Consider the following 15485-nt stretch of genomic DNA (forward strand, 5'->3'; position numbering starts at 1 on the left):
CGGAGAAAGCAAACCAATGAAATTCATAGGCAATGAGGAGAGCTCAATGAAAAAGTGAGGGGAAAATGATTTAAAAAGATACACTTGGGTGGCAGAGTAGGAAGTGGCCCTTTAGAAACTGCATATAATCTGTGCCAGGATTTGTCAGCCTAGGCACTAGTGACATTTGGGGCCAGATAACTTTTCAGTGGAGAACAGTACTGTGCTTTGTAGGATGTTTAGCAGCATTCCCTGGCCTTTATCTACTAGATGCCAGAGCACCCCACCCCTGTTGTGACCACAAATGATGTCTCTGGACATCACCAAATGTCCTCCAGGGACTAAACTTACTCCAGTTGAGAACCACTGGTCTATGTATAACTCAACTTAGCAGCTATGAACCCAAATCACGTAAATGTGAACAAAACATTCACATTTTCCCACTTGTCACAATGCTCAATTTATACTTTATCTCAGTTTCTGTTTTAAACCGAACAATGTGAAAGTGTTTATAAATTATGAAGCCTTTATGTATCACATTGACTTTGGGACACAATAGCAATTTTCTTTAATTTACAAAGAAATGGGAGTCTGCATATAATTATCTTTCTACGAAATTTCTAAGACTACAGATGGGGGAATAAGCCAAGTTTCTTGAGGAAATAGCCTTGTATTTCTTTGTATGAACTGTTTTTCTCTCCTTGTGTGGGGCAGGATCAGGTATGGAACAGCCTCTGATGGTCAACAGTTGTATGAATGGATGTTCAGCATTTAGGGAAGACTCAGGAGACACTGTGGTTCTTTCCGTTTATTTAGAGGACTAAACATGGTGGATGAAGAGACTTACTGGGCAGCCCTCCATGGGCCAGAATGAAAATTCAGGAAGATATCATAGGAAGACAGTCTAGCCAGCAAATGGAACCAATGGAATGAGCTGCCTCAAAACAAAGCATCATTCATTGTGGCTTCCATTTGGTTGTATTCTGTCTTGCATCCCTCCACTTTGTGAGAAACCAGGTCAGGAGCAGCCCTATTCAAAATGCTAAGGGGTAAGTCTCCAGCTGAAAGCTATACTAGTGAGCCTGGGAACTGCTCCTCCAGCCCCGATCAAGCCCTAAGATGACTGCAGCCCCATCTGTGCTTGGCTGCAACTTCACAGGAGCCCCTGAACCAGAACACCCAAGCTAAGCTATTCACAGAAGCTGTTTTACAGGATAAATGTTTGTTATTTGAAAAATAAAAATAAAAAGATAAGAAAAGATGCCCAGTTAAACGCAATGTGGTATCCTGAATAGGATTCTGGAAGAGACAAATAACATTAGTGGGGAAACTGGTGAAATCTGAGTGAAGTCTATAGCTTTGTTCATAGCAATGCACCAATGTTGGTTTCTTAGCTGTGATAAATGTACCAAGGTAATACATTTATGTTATCAATATTACCATAATAGCATTGACGTTATGTTATCATGTTAACAGGGCAAATTGGGTAAGGGGCATAGGGGAACTCTATACTATCTTCATAACTGTCTGTAATTCTAAAATTATTCCAAAATTAAAAAAAAAATAAGTCCTTTCTCCCAGACACCAGATGTATTCAAGCAAAGGTTGGAAACTCATTTATCAAGCATGTGAGAAAATGGAGGCCTGTACTGCTCACTGAAGTGCTCCACAGAACTGAAAGCTCAATTTAGTGACAAGAAGGGAGGTGACTCACAAGCTAGGCTGAAACTAGTGAAATAATCTCCTATTTGCATCTCCTTGATCTGAAAGAAAACATGTGCCTAAGCTGGCATGAAACATCTATTATGTTTGCCATTCTGGTGGAGCATGTTTGCTGGAAAGGGAGTGGACAGCTAACAAGATGGACCAGATTTATTTTTATGGGGCTGGTGATTTTTCCATAGGTGGCTTATTAGGTTGTTGTAAGATTCTAAATCTTAGGTTCTCTAAATTCTTTTTCTGCTTAAGTTATCCAGACAGTATTTTTCATTTGCATTCACGAACACCGATTATTTGATTAGTACAGAAATGTTTATTTTTAAGCTCCAGTGCCTATTCTATAAACCAAAATATTGTTTTTAAAATAAAATATAACATCTCTTTACATATATATGTACATATAAATGTGAATTAAGTGAGTTATGAGATCTGTGGATATCCTGTAAAAAGGTTTACTAACACCATATTTTATCCTTTATTAAAACCAAAATTCATTATTTCATCTCATTATTTCTCACTTTGAGGGCTTTTCTTTGTGGCTTTCAAGCCACAGACCTCCCAAAAAATAAGGCAAGAGAAAGACTGAACCAGATATTTTATTTCCAGTTTGGAACAGGAGGTTTGTTAAAGAAGTAACAATATTATTAATGACCTCTGTCACTTGGGAGCCATTCATTGTGCCTGTACTCCATGTTTGGTGCTTTCTAATGATTAATCCCAGCAACATAAGTTAAACTGGCCCAGTAAGTTTACATAGGAAAACAGATGTTACCTGAGGACAAGTCAGGCTGGACATAGGATCCACTTACTGCCATTGCCACCCCAAGTGGAATGAATTCAAAATTGCTCCTTCTACTTTGAGTTGCCTGTTTCATATTCAAAGTCTATCCCAAGAAATGGAGTGGACAGCAGCTCTGATAGAAAAGGGGAATAGTAATCTAGGAAAGGGAAACCAGTGGGACCAGGAAAGGGAAACCAGTGGGACCAGGAAAGGGAAAACAGTGGGACCAATGCAATGCTCTGGTTTAAGAGTTAACCGGGGATGAATCCCAGAGATTTAGGAAGGGAGCCAAAACAGAGATCTCTTCTCTATTCTTAAGCAAGTATTCTCTGCCCGGGGATGTTGTGCCATAGAGCATGATGACTATTCTTGGCTTGGGAATATTATTTACAATATAATAGTTATCTGTTTAAATGTCATCTTCCATACACTGATCTATCCATCCACCCATCCACCCTTTGATTGATCAATAGGTGAGATTCTGAGCTAGGTGCTATGAACCCAGATGAATGAATGCTATCTCTGCCTTTGAAAAATTCAAAATTCAGTGCTACAGATAGACATGTGGAAACCTAATTAAAGCAAAATGAGGCCAGGCATGGTGGCTGGTACCTGTAATTCCAGCACTTTGGGACACCGAGGCAGATGGATCCCTTGAGCTAAGAAGTTTGAGACCATCCTGGGCAACATGGTGAAATCCTGTCTCTACTAAAATACAGAAATTAGCTGGACTTGGTGGCACATGCCTATAGTCCCAGCTACTGGGTGGGGTGGGGTGGGGGGCTGAGGCAGGAGGATGGGGGGCTGAGGCAGGAGGATCTCCTGAGCCTTGGGAGGTTGAGGCTGCAGTGAGCTATGATCATGTCACTGCACTCCAGCTGGAGCGACAGAGTAAGTGTCACTGCACTCCAGCCTGGGTGACAAAAAAAAAAAAAAAAAGCAATGTGAAGAAATGCTTCAGTGAGGAGAATACATTTACTAGGTGCCAGGACAGAAAGAGAAGACTGCTTCCAGTTCTGCTTACGAAGGCTAATGTTTGAGTTCAATCTTAAAGGATGAAGTTATCCCTCTCTGGAGTCTTTGAATTTTGGTGGGGGTTTCCACCAGCTTAGTTTAGGACATCCTTCCTTCCTGATTACCCTATCCCTTTTAATGTTTGATTCCTTATAATCCAACCCTTTACCAACTAACCATTCTATTGGTGAAAAAGGTGAGAAAATTGCAAATTCAGGAGTGGATTGCTAGTTTCTTAAGTGGGAACCAGGGTTCAAGAGAGGGGAAAATAATAATGTGGAAGAAAACAATCTATATGGAAAATAATGGAAAACGTATTCAAGCCCAAACTGGTCCCATCATTCAGGCAACGCTGGATACGTGTGTGTGTATATGTGTGTGTGTGTGTGTGTGTGTGTGTGTGTGTGTGTGTCATCTTCAAGAAATCTTTCATACCCTAGATTGTTGGTTATTTAACCAAACTCATGTTATCAAAGTTTTTGCTTATTAACTTATACTTAACTTATACTTAACTTATACTTCCATTAACTTTAATTGAAATAGACAAAGGCAGATAGGAACAGGGTGATTTGTTCACTTTTCTTGGTATAAGTCCCAGTGAATTAAACACTTTCTTTTTCCTGCTAGCACTTTGTGGGCTAGGATTTCCAAAATCTCTTTCCAAAGTGCCTATGTTTCCCCAGGGAAGAAAATGTTTTATGGTATTCTTAAGCAATAGAGATGCCTCTCCTTAGGGCTGAGGCTCCCCAAAGTACTTGTGAAATGTACTAATCCCCACAGTTTACATGTTGAAGTGGTGGTGAAATTATCAAAGCTGTGGTCAGAAAATAAGAACATTCTATGAGTCTCTCACTGCTGTAAAGAAAGTCGACTCTTGGAGGTCACCATGCCTTCAGCTAAACACTAAGAAGAAACCTGTTCTGTTTTGTGTAAATTATTCTGGCAGTGTGATTAGTTCTAAAATTTTTCTGTATCATCTTCAAGAGGAGAAAAAAAATCTTCTGGATCCTTGAACCTCAAAGCAAGTGGTTTTCTATTACAGAAAAATCATTAAGATGTTTGATTTGTTGAACATGTCTCCTTGTTCTGTCAAAACATGAGGTAGGGAAGCTAATCTCATGGTTTAGATGCCATAGCTTTAAAGGCTCAACTATGGTTTTTCCTTAACTAGGTGTTCTTTGTAATCACTGCTTGCTGTAACAACTGCTAATGATCAAATTATGCCCTAGAAGGATCTTTTACTTGCTGTCATTTTTTCCACAGTCAAGTTATATGATTTTTTTTAAAGATTTTTTTTTTTTCAAAGCTTTAAGCACATGTCCCAAAGGGGCAGCTCTGCTGCTGACTTTTCATAATCTAGGAGCTAGTATGTCCTTCCAGGCTCCTGAATTTGTATCTTTCATTGAACAGTCCTTAAATGGAAGACAATAATTTTAGTTTAGTATAGGTAGGCACTGTATTTGTAGAGACAGAAGTTTCCAAATATTGGGGCAGGGAAAATGGCTTTTGCCAAGTCATTTTTTAAGCTACATTTCATTCCTGGAGTGTAAATGAAAGGAAGTAGGTAGGAGAACAAAAATGCAAAAATCATTTATCCCTAATAAATACTCTAGGTGGTTAACTCAAGAAAATTAAAACCCAAATTTTGGGAGTCTTATCATTACTTGTTAAAGTCTTGGAAATGCCTACAGTTGCTCCCATGAAAACAGCTCTCTCTGATTCAGCAGCTGAAAAGATGATGCAATTAAATGAAACTATTATACTACCTATCCTTTTCTTATCCATTCCATGTTTTTGATTATCCTTTGAGCCATTCAAAACAATTCTATATGCTATGGAAACATAAATAAATGTGCTATGATTGAATTTTTAATGTATCTCATTTAATTTCTCAAATATTTATTGTGCTGTAGGTATGTATAAGGCACTGTGCTAGACACCAAAGCAAATAAATATAAAAATGTTTTCCTCTCTATCACTTGTCTGCAATGGCAGAAGATGACAATGTTCTTCCGTATACCAGTGGTTTTTAATCTAAATCCATCTCTGTCCTGCTCCTCTCCACCTACCCACTGCAATTCTTCCTTGCTCTATTTTGTCAGTTGCTCACCCTCCATGCAACTCATCCTCGGATGAGTTATCACCCCAAACTTGGGAAACAAACCTTAGTTCAAGCCAATCCCAGTGATTTATTTCTACTTCCCAGTATTGATTTGGGCACGGGCAGGTGTTGCAGTTCTAGGACATGAGAAGGGAATATTGCTAACTTCTCAGTCATCAAACAAGATCGTAATAGTAAAAGTAATAACTTGTACTGAAGATTGACTTATTAAAGTTACCCATTTAATGCATAACTTATGTGCCTATAGACTGCATGGTGGCATCAGTTGCTTAAACCAGTCATAAAAATATTGACTTTTATTTTTTGCTTAGTGCCACCAAAGGAACTCATCTCACCTTGAAAAAATATTTGGTCACATATGCAGTTATGTGCCACATAACAATGCTTTGGTCAACAGGCCATATATAAGACAGTGGTCTGAAAAGATTATAATGGAGGTGCTTCATACAGCTATACTATTTTTTATCTTTTATGCAGTATTTCTACTATGGCTTTTCTATGCTTAGATACATAGATACCTACCATTGCATTCCAATTGCCTACAGTATTCAGTACAGGAACATGCTGTATAGGTTTATAGCCTAGGAGCAGTAGGCTGTACCATATCGCCTAGGTGTGTAGTAGGCTATGCCATCTAGGTTTGTGTAAGTATACTCTATTATGTTTTGCACAATGTCAAAATCATCTAATGATGCATTTCTCAGTATGAATCTGTCATTAAGCAATGCATGACTGTAATATAAGCACTAAACCATCTAAGAATAGCAAAGTTCTGATCATTAAAAAGCACATAATTACTACATCATGAAATTAAAATAATGAAGAAATTGAAATGAACAGGAATAGTATAGTTGGTCAACTGCATAAAAAATAACAATGAATTACTATAATATTAATTTCCCATTAGGGGTTGGCAAGCTTTTTTTCTGTAAAGATCCAGAGAATAAATACTTTTGATCTTGTGGGCCATAAAGTCTCTGTCAAAACTACTAAACTCTGCCACTGTAGCACTAAAGCAGTCACAGGCAATACAGAAAGGAATGGACAAGGCTGGGTTTTAATAAAAACATAAAAAGAGGCAATGGACTGGCTTTGGCCCAGGAGCTTAGTTTGCCCACATCTATCTTAAGTGAAAACCTGTTAAACTACTCTTCCAGAGCTTTCCATATGTAAAGCTCTAGTAACACCCACTAGTTGAATTTTTAAGTAATCTTGAGGGCTTGATTCCAAATGACCTAAAAAGGCTGATTGGTTAAAAAATACACTCAGCATTAAATTTCAATGTATACGTATTTGCTTTTATTTTGCCCATGGGGAAACCAAGAAAAAAGGCAAAAATTGTTCATGTTTGAAGGATAGGACATTCTTCATAATTATCCAGTTTATTTTGGGCTATGATCCCAACAGAGAATATAGCACAGTCTTGAAATCTTTGAAAGGTGCCAGAATATTTCAGAAACTGCAGTGACAGAAGTTTTGGTCAAGATGCCAAAGTCTTGTGCAATAGTGGTTACTGCTCCAACAAGACATATAAATATGTGTAAATATGACCAGTTGAGACAAGACCTTGGATAGAAAACGATATTGTCTGAGAACATAAAGGAAGTCATTTGTGAATACCATGGTACAAAGCACATGGCTTAAAGAATCCCACACCTGCTTGGCACTAACACAGGATCATACAGTGGCAGCAGACACTTGAGAACTTTACATGGTAAAAACCCTGGGGTGCTAAGAAGAGCATCCAAGAAGAAAATTACAAAATAAGCCGCAGGATAATGTCCTTGTCATTCTTGGTTTTTACCAGAGTGGGTGGATGAGGCAGCTTCTATCTGAAGGGTCATCAAAGTCAACTTGGACAGATCATCTCCACTGCTCTGTCTTTTAATATAATTGATGTACCTGTGTTTTCTCTGTCTATTGAATGGGAACTACTCGATGATAGGAACTCCTTTTGACATAGTGTTGAATCCTCTATTGCAGCTAGAACTTAAAGCCCCACATATATATTTCCTTCAGGTTGCATATCCCTTGGTATTATGAGGAAAGAGCTGTGAGGCAGTGTAGGAAGCCCTCTGGGTGTCACTCCCTCAGTTTGGCTCTAGAGAGAGAAGGCATAAGATACTCAGGTATGGCTCTAGCCTTAGGTTCATTACCATGGCCCTATGGAAAAAGAAGTTCCCATCCACCTTATCAAGGCCCTGAGAGCCACAGCAAAGATCAACTAATTTTTCCATACTGATATTTTTGTTGTTTCCTTTGTGATTCCCTGTTCTCTATTCCATGTACCTTCCAAGACTGTGTTATTGAATAGTGGTTTATAACCTATTAATAAATCAAGAAAACTTAGTGGATCATGAAAACATATTTTGAAAATGAAAGAGAATCAGACAGAAGAGGATAGAATATTATAAAGGATATTATAAAGAGATAAATGTATCACTGATAAAGATAAGCTGTTTGACTTTATGCATTTCCTGGCTGAGATGTAAAATGTACTTCTCACTGCAGATAGGTTGTGGACAAAAAATCTGCAACCTGCTGTTCTAAGACAAGTAAACAAATAAAAGTCTGTGGTGCATCCTGAGAACAGGCTGCAAACTAAATGGATTTCTTCTTTTATACGAAATAGTATCTCATATAAAATGACTTTGATAGTGAGATCAGTAGACAATAGGGAGCCTTGGGATTTTTGTTTGTTTTTTGTTTTTCCAATAAAGGAGTAGCCACTGTGGTTGAAGTTTCACTCTGGCGGTTTTACGTGTGGTAGATAGAATAGAGGAGAAGCCCTGAATTGAGGAAAGCAGGTAGGGGGTCTATGACTATAATTAAAATCAAGCATAATGATGCAGTGACATAGGGCTGAGGGGAGATACAGGACAAAGTGATATGCTGATGGCAAAAATGACAATGATGATGATGATGATGGTGATGGACAAGTTTTATGGAGAGTAAATAAGATGTCAGGAAGTGATTTAAGCTCATTATGGTTATTATTTCATTTAAATCTCACATCAACCCTATGAGACCATCAATGAAAGCTGGAAGCTGAGCATGAAGTGAAGAAGTAAGGAAGTGTTGAGGTTGTTTTAAAATCATTACTGGAGACACTGGGGACAGTGGGAGAAAGGTGATCGATGCTCTTTAGAGATATAGGGAAGAGTGAGAGAAGGAGCTTAATTTAAAAGCTTATTATTAAATAATATGCCTTCACGCATCCATTCACATCTCAAAGATTTGCTGAGGGCCACTGGTGTATTAGGCAGTACAGATGATGTTCCAGATCAAAGACCAATAAGACGTAGCCCTGCCCCATGGGAAATCACCATCCTTTGTGTGAAGATCACAGAAAAGGTGATTGTGGACACACAGAAGGTACAATCAGCTCCACAGTTCACACAATAGAGACCTTTATTGAGGGCCTCTAGGCACAGCTGTCTCATTATTCCGTGATCATCCCTATCTGGTGGTGTTTGCTTCCCATTGGCATTTCTACCTACAGTGGATTTTGTGGATTCTGCACCAGGTTTCAACCTTACATTTACTTACACAAAAGGCTTTGGCAGACAGTTCTAGCACATCACCTCTTCCACTGGGCATTGCCGGAAAGAATAACAGAAATAGGACAGTTAAATTTTTCTGTCAAGGGTTGTTATATAAACACCCAATCTCAATTTCCTTGCCTACCAGGTTACTTTTATTTTCTAAATCAACATTTAAATCACAAACTGAAGACAGCTGCAGTGTTGGCCTAGCAAGAATATAATTTTCCTTATTTCATTGAGTTGTGTACTTGGATTTGACATTGCCTAAGGGATAATGGCGAGGGATCATTTTATAAGGAAGCCATATAATTGAGCAATTTTGAGGCATTGGGGTACTCTTTTATGAGACTATTGTCCATATTTCTTAAACCATCGGCTATTCCTCATTCCATGATACTGTTTTCAAAATGCATAAACAAAGCCTTTCTCAATTGTGATATCAGAAATGAGCTGATACAAGAAAAAAACAGCTCTAAAGAAACACGAATATGCATTTCTGTCTTATAGAACCATTCAACTGTAAATATTTGTTTACAATATAATAAGGTTAAGCTATAATGCCTACACTAACGTGCTATAGTGACTGTGGCAGGAATAAGTTATTTTCTTTCATTTTACCTTAGATCAGGCATCAGCAAATTTTTCCTGTAAAGGGCCAGATAGTCATGTCACAACTACTCAACTCTGACATTGAGTGAAAACAGGCATAGACGAATTGTAAATGAATGAGCATGGCTGTGTTTCAGTAAGACTTTATTTACAAAGACAGATGGCAAGCTGGGTTTGGCCATGGTTCAGTTGCTAACCCCTGATTTTGACCATTTCTATTAAAATGTTACCAAAATAATATTAATTGGACCTAACATACTACTTGATATACAAAAAGTGCTCTTTGGATGTGTTTTGAATAAGTGAAGTTTGTGTAGACCATTAGGTTTTGCTTAATTTCTTGACTATTTTTTACATTTGTTTCCTGGTTCTGTGACTAAGAGTTGGCCATTTACAAACTAGATAGTCTGATCCAAGAGCCTATGCCAAGAGTAGCCATTTGAATAACCAGATAGTCCATGCTTGCCTCCGTGGAGTAATCTTGGGCTCGCAGGGAAAATGATCGGTTCCTGATTTCAACCACTAAAGATTTCTCCAGATTCTCAAAAGTATTTTCAAAAGTCTCTTTTTGAACCACATTAAGTTTAGAAGGGGTAACAAATTAAGCTCATCAGCTATTTTATCTTATTAGTTATTCAGTGTGTACATCTCCAGGCTAAATGGATATACAGGAGGGAGGAGCCACAAGATGTAAGAAGCCTGGGTCCCTGAATAACGGCCTGGAAGAGAGTTGCCCTTCTCACCCCATTGCCAACCTGCATTACATAGTGCTTCAGTAAGAAACATACTTTTATAGTGTTAAGGCACTGAGTGGTTAGCCTACCCCAACAAATACAAGTATGTATCAGTGAGATACAGTCTTAGAAGTAGAATTGTTGGGCCATTTAAATTTTAGAAAAATGCAAGAACCCAAAAGCAAATGCAATAAAAAGAAAGATAAATAGCTGGGACTTAATTAAACCAAAGAGCTTTTGCACACCAAGAGGAAAAGTCAGCAGAATAAACAGACAACCCACAGAGTGGGACAAAATCTTCATAATCTATACATTTGACAAAGTACTAATATACAGAATCTACAACAAACTCAAACAAATTAGCAAGAAAAAAAACAAACAATCCCATCAAAAAGTGGGCTAAGGACACAAATAGACAATTCTCAAAAGCAGATATACAAATGGACAACAAACATATAAAAAATGCTCAACATCACTAATGATCAGGGAAATGCAAATCAAAACCACAATGTGATACCACCTTACTCCTGCAAGAATGGCCATAATCAAAAAATCAAAAAATAATAGATGTTGGTGTGGATGTGGTGAACAGGGGACACTTCTACAGTGCTGGTGGGAATGTAAACTAGAACAGCTGCTATAGAAAACAGTGTGGAGAGTCCTTAAAGAACTAAAAGTAGAACTTCCATTTGACCCAGCAATCTCACTACTGGGCATCTACCCAGAGGAAAAGAAGTCATTATACGGAAAAGATACTTGCACACACACGTTTATAGCCACACAATTCGCAATTGCAAAAATGTGGAACCAGCCCAAATGCCCATCAATCAATGAGTGGATAAAGAAACTGTGGTATATATATATGTATGATGGAATACTACTCAGCCATAAGAAGGAATGAATTAATGGCATTAACAGCGACCTGGATGGGATTGGAGACTATTATTCTAAGTGAAGTAACTCAAGAATGGAAAACTAGAGATCGTATGTACTTACTAATAGGTGGGAGCTAAACTATGAGGGTGCAAAGGCATAAGAATGACACAATAGACTTCGGGGACTCAGGGGGAAAGGGTGGGAAAGGGGTGAGGGATAAAAAGCTACAAATTGTGTTCAGTGTATACTGCTTGGGTGATGGATGCACCAAAATCTCACAAGTCACCACTAAAGAACTTATTCGTGTAGCCAAATACCACCTGTTCCTAAAAAACCATGGAAATAATAAATAAACAAATACAATTTAGACAAATGTTGCCAAATTGCCTTGCACCTTGTTGCAACAATTTCCACCTCTACCAACAGTGTATGAGAGTGTTTGTTTCCCCATAAAGTGTATCATCCAACTTTTGGAGCCATGCCATTCTGAGAGAAAAAAAAAATCTCCTTGGTGTTTAGGTTGCATTTCTTTAATGAATGTGAGGGTGAGCATCTTTTCAAATCTATTTATACCACTTGTATTTTTCTGTGAGCCACCAGTAATTTGTCTATATTTTAGATTTTCTTTTTATATTAATTTGTAATAAAGTTTTATGTAATAGAGAAGTTACCCTTTAGTTTGTCAAATGTGCTATAAAGTTTATTTATTTGCTTATCTGTCAGAGATAATTCTATTTTTTTTAAGTATAGTGAAACTTGTTCCTCTCTTTATGTTTTCTGGGAGGCCTTCCCTAGTGTAAAAAATATATATATCCACCTATGTTTTCTTCTGGTGCATCATTTATAGTTTCATTTTTTAATCTTTAAATCTTTCTTCCATATCATGATGATTGTCTCATCTCAAATACAATAATAACCCATCTTTTTCCCTCTACAAAAATACCTTATTTATCATGTAATAAATTTTCATATGTATTTTGGTTCATTTTTAATTCTTCAGTTTTGTGACATATTTTAATAAATGGACAGGGTTAATCTCCATTTTATCTCTTTATCAGATTTCCCCTGGCTACCTTCACTTAATTATTTTCCCAGATGATGTTTAGATTAATTTAGTAAAATTATCAAAAAGAAAAATTCTGTTGGTACTTTATTTTGGAATCACATTCAGCTTATAGATAATTAATGACATAATTTACATCTTTGTATTATTGAATTACTTCCTAATTTCCTTTCTTATCCAATTTAGGCTCTGTGTTGTGGGATTAGAATCATTCCCTTGGATACTGTATTAGCTTCCTAGTGCTATTATAACTAATGACCAAAGACTTAGTGTCTTAACTCAAATTTATCATCTTAAAGTTCTGGAGGCCAGAAATCTGAAATGGGTCTCGCTGGGCTAAAATTGAGGTGTCAGCAGAGCTTTGTTCCTTTCTGGAGGCCCCTTGGGAAGAATTTGTCCCTTTGACTTTTCTAGCTTGTAGAGGCCATCTGCATTCCTTGGCTCATGGCCCCTTTCTCCATCTTTGAAGCCGGCAACATTGCATCTCTCTGACCATACTTCCATAGTCACATCTCTCCCTGATTACAGCTGGGAGAATTTCTGCACTTTAAAGTACCCACGTGATTAGTTTGAGCCCACCTAGACAATCCAGGATAATCTCCCTATCTCAAGGACCTTAACTCATCACATTTGCAAAGTTCCTTTTGGCCTGTGAGGTGTAATATTCACAAGTTCCAGGGATATGGATGTGGCCATCATTGGGGGTCCATTATTTTGCCTACTACAGACATATTCTCAACTGCCATGTCCCTCTTCCCCTTCATTGAATTGAACTAGAAAAATCCTAACTCGAAAGAGGATATTTGGATTAACTAAGGCTGGGGAATTAAAAGTCCAAAATGGTGTATTTAGCTTAACAGTGTTTAGCTACCAGGATGTTTATTTTTCATTTAAAATTCCCAGCTACGAACCTCAAACGGACCTTTTGGCCTGTCCTCCAATCCTGTGACATTGCTGGCCCATTAGCTGCCCTCTCTTCCACTCCTCTCCTCTTTCCTCAAACCTCCAGGACCTCTTCTCCATCCTCACTCCTAGTGGATTAAATTGCTTCCTATTTTGTTGAATGCTGAGAAGCAATCTGGAGTAAAATCCCAAGTGCTCTCCCACCATCTTCTAACTCACTTGCATCAGTGTCCATACAACTAATGCCCATCTATCATAATAGTGTAAAAGAAGGTCAAACCCTCCACCTGTACTCTGGATCCCACCCTTGTGGTCTACTGTGGGAAATCACCCAGTAATTTCGCAACTCTCCCATCCTCAATTCTTTCCTCTGTCTGGTAAATTCTGGCAGCTGATGATTATGTTATAATAGTATTCATTTGAACCCTGGAAGCACCAGACTCACAGGAGAGGGTTCTGCAAATAGATAACCATAGATAACCACAAATAAATCCCTATGATCATCCTAATGTGACAGAGAACAGAAATGTGAGCTTGACTATGTGTCCATTTTCATTGTATCATGATTTTCATTATATCCTATTAGGCTTGACATCATTTCGTTAGGCTTTAGGTCCTGGCTATAGTATTTATTTTCCTGTGAAAATTATTCACACAGTGAATCTGACCCTGTTTAGAACCTCCATTTGAAGGTTTGCATGGGGATCAAGTGGCCACATTTAGACCAAAGCTACTGTCATAAAGCTTGCCACCAGCCACACATTCCAAGGACAAGTTTTATAAAATTGTTTTTGGTAAAGGTTATTTGTTTAGTGGACTCTTTAAAAAGCAGGAACAAAGAGAAAAATCAACTGGATTTAAAAACAAAGCCACAGAGAGTGTCTGTTCCCTGATATCTTATCTGATATGCATTCAAACCAAGTTTCAAAAACTTTTCAAAGTCATCATTCCCTTCACTACAAATTAAGTTTGCTAACAATATTGCCATTTTTTTTTTCCTTAGGAATGAAAAGAATGTCTGTGCTGATTAAAGGGAGACAAAACTCTTGGCCCGGGCCCCACGTGGGCCACTTTGTGAGTTATGTTGGAGGGAGAACAGGCCTCATCTCCACCCTACAACCAAACCAATAGCAGGTAAGGCAGGAGGGCCTTTCTTAAGGATAAGAGCGACATGGCCTGACAGTCACCAGTATGCATTTTTCACAATTGCCTAAGTGATTTTCTTCTTATTTGAGCTGAGGGTCTCTATGTGTGAGATTAGCATGAAAAAATAAAACAGGGTGGGGATTTCCTCTTAGAAACAACATGCTGTGGTTGTGGCAGTGAACAAACCGTGACAAGAAGGCCAACGGTGCAAGGCATATGCCAGTGAAATATGCATGTCTTGTCAGCCCATTGGCCTTGCCTATCTCTCTCTTCTGAACTCTGTCATGACCTCCAATGGAGTCTCAGGTTTTGCTTCAAGAAAACACATGGCCCTAAGACTCACTATCCAAAGAAAAACTCTGGTCGGTGTTTTTGTGCTACTCTTTCTGGTCAAAGAACTGAGCCTCCTACTGCAGAGGCAAGTCGCCCAAGCTCACGTGTGTGAGGAGTGACAGGATGAGTTCACAAGTCCTAGTCTTTAGACCTCCAAGCCAGCATTCTTTCTGTTAGCCACAGCTGAGCCAAGAGAACTCCACCACTGGCACTGTGGGTGACAGAATGTGAACATATGTGTGTACAGCAAGGTAGGTCAACTTCAGGACATGGGGCCTGATAATTTTTGTTGCAGGGGGCTGTCCTATTTATTATAGGGTGTTGGGCAGCATCCTCAGCCTTTACCCACTAGACGCTAGGAGCATCCATCACCTAAGCTGCAACAACCAAAAGTATATCCCGACATTGCCAGATGTCCCCAGGGCATGGGGAGCAAAATCAACCCTGCTTGAGAATTAAATATTTGTGTGTATATGTGTATACATATATATGCACATATGTTGTGTATATATATATATATATATGAACTATTTATGAATAAATATTCATGAAGCATCCCCTCAACCTCCTCCAAAAGAAAACAAAGTAGAAGAGAAGTTTTGCAGATACCAAAATCCTCCGTGGAAATATTCTAGCTTCTAGAAGATTCCTATCCCTCTTC

At 38.4% G+C, this 15485-nt stretch overlaps 1 protein-coding gene and 1 long non-coding RNA gene across 6 annotated transcripts in view; one reads left to right on the forward strand and one right to left on the reverse strand.

Moving 5' to 3' along the window:
* Positions 1-15485, reverse strand: part of ARHGAP6 (Rho GTPase activating protein 6) — a 523176-nt gene that overhangs the window by 101793 nt on the left and 405898 nt on the right. The window lies entirely within an intron of this gene.
* Positions 1-15485, forward strand: part of LOC129475066 (uncharacterized) — a 36002-nt gene that overhangs the window by 14220 nt on the left and 6297 nt on the right. The window contains exon 3 of the long non-coding RNA XR_008654746.2: positions 14349-14479. This is a non-coding gene — a long non-coding RNA (uncharacterized lncRNA). The remainder of the gene's footprint in view (positions 1-14348; positions 14480-15485) is intronic.

This window comes from Symphalangus syndactylus, chromosome X (genome assembly GCF_028878055.3).
Source record: "Symphalangus syndactylus isolate Jambi chromosome X, NHGRI_mSymSyn1-v2.1_pri, whole genome shotgun sequence".
Classification (NCBI taxonomy): Eukaryota; Metazoa; Chordata; class Mammalia; order Primates; family Hylobatidae; genus Symphalangus; species Symphalangus syndactylus.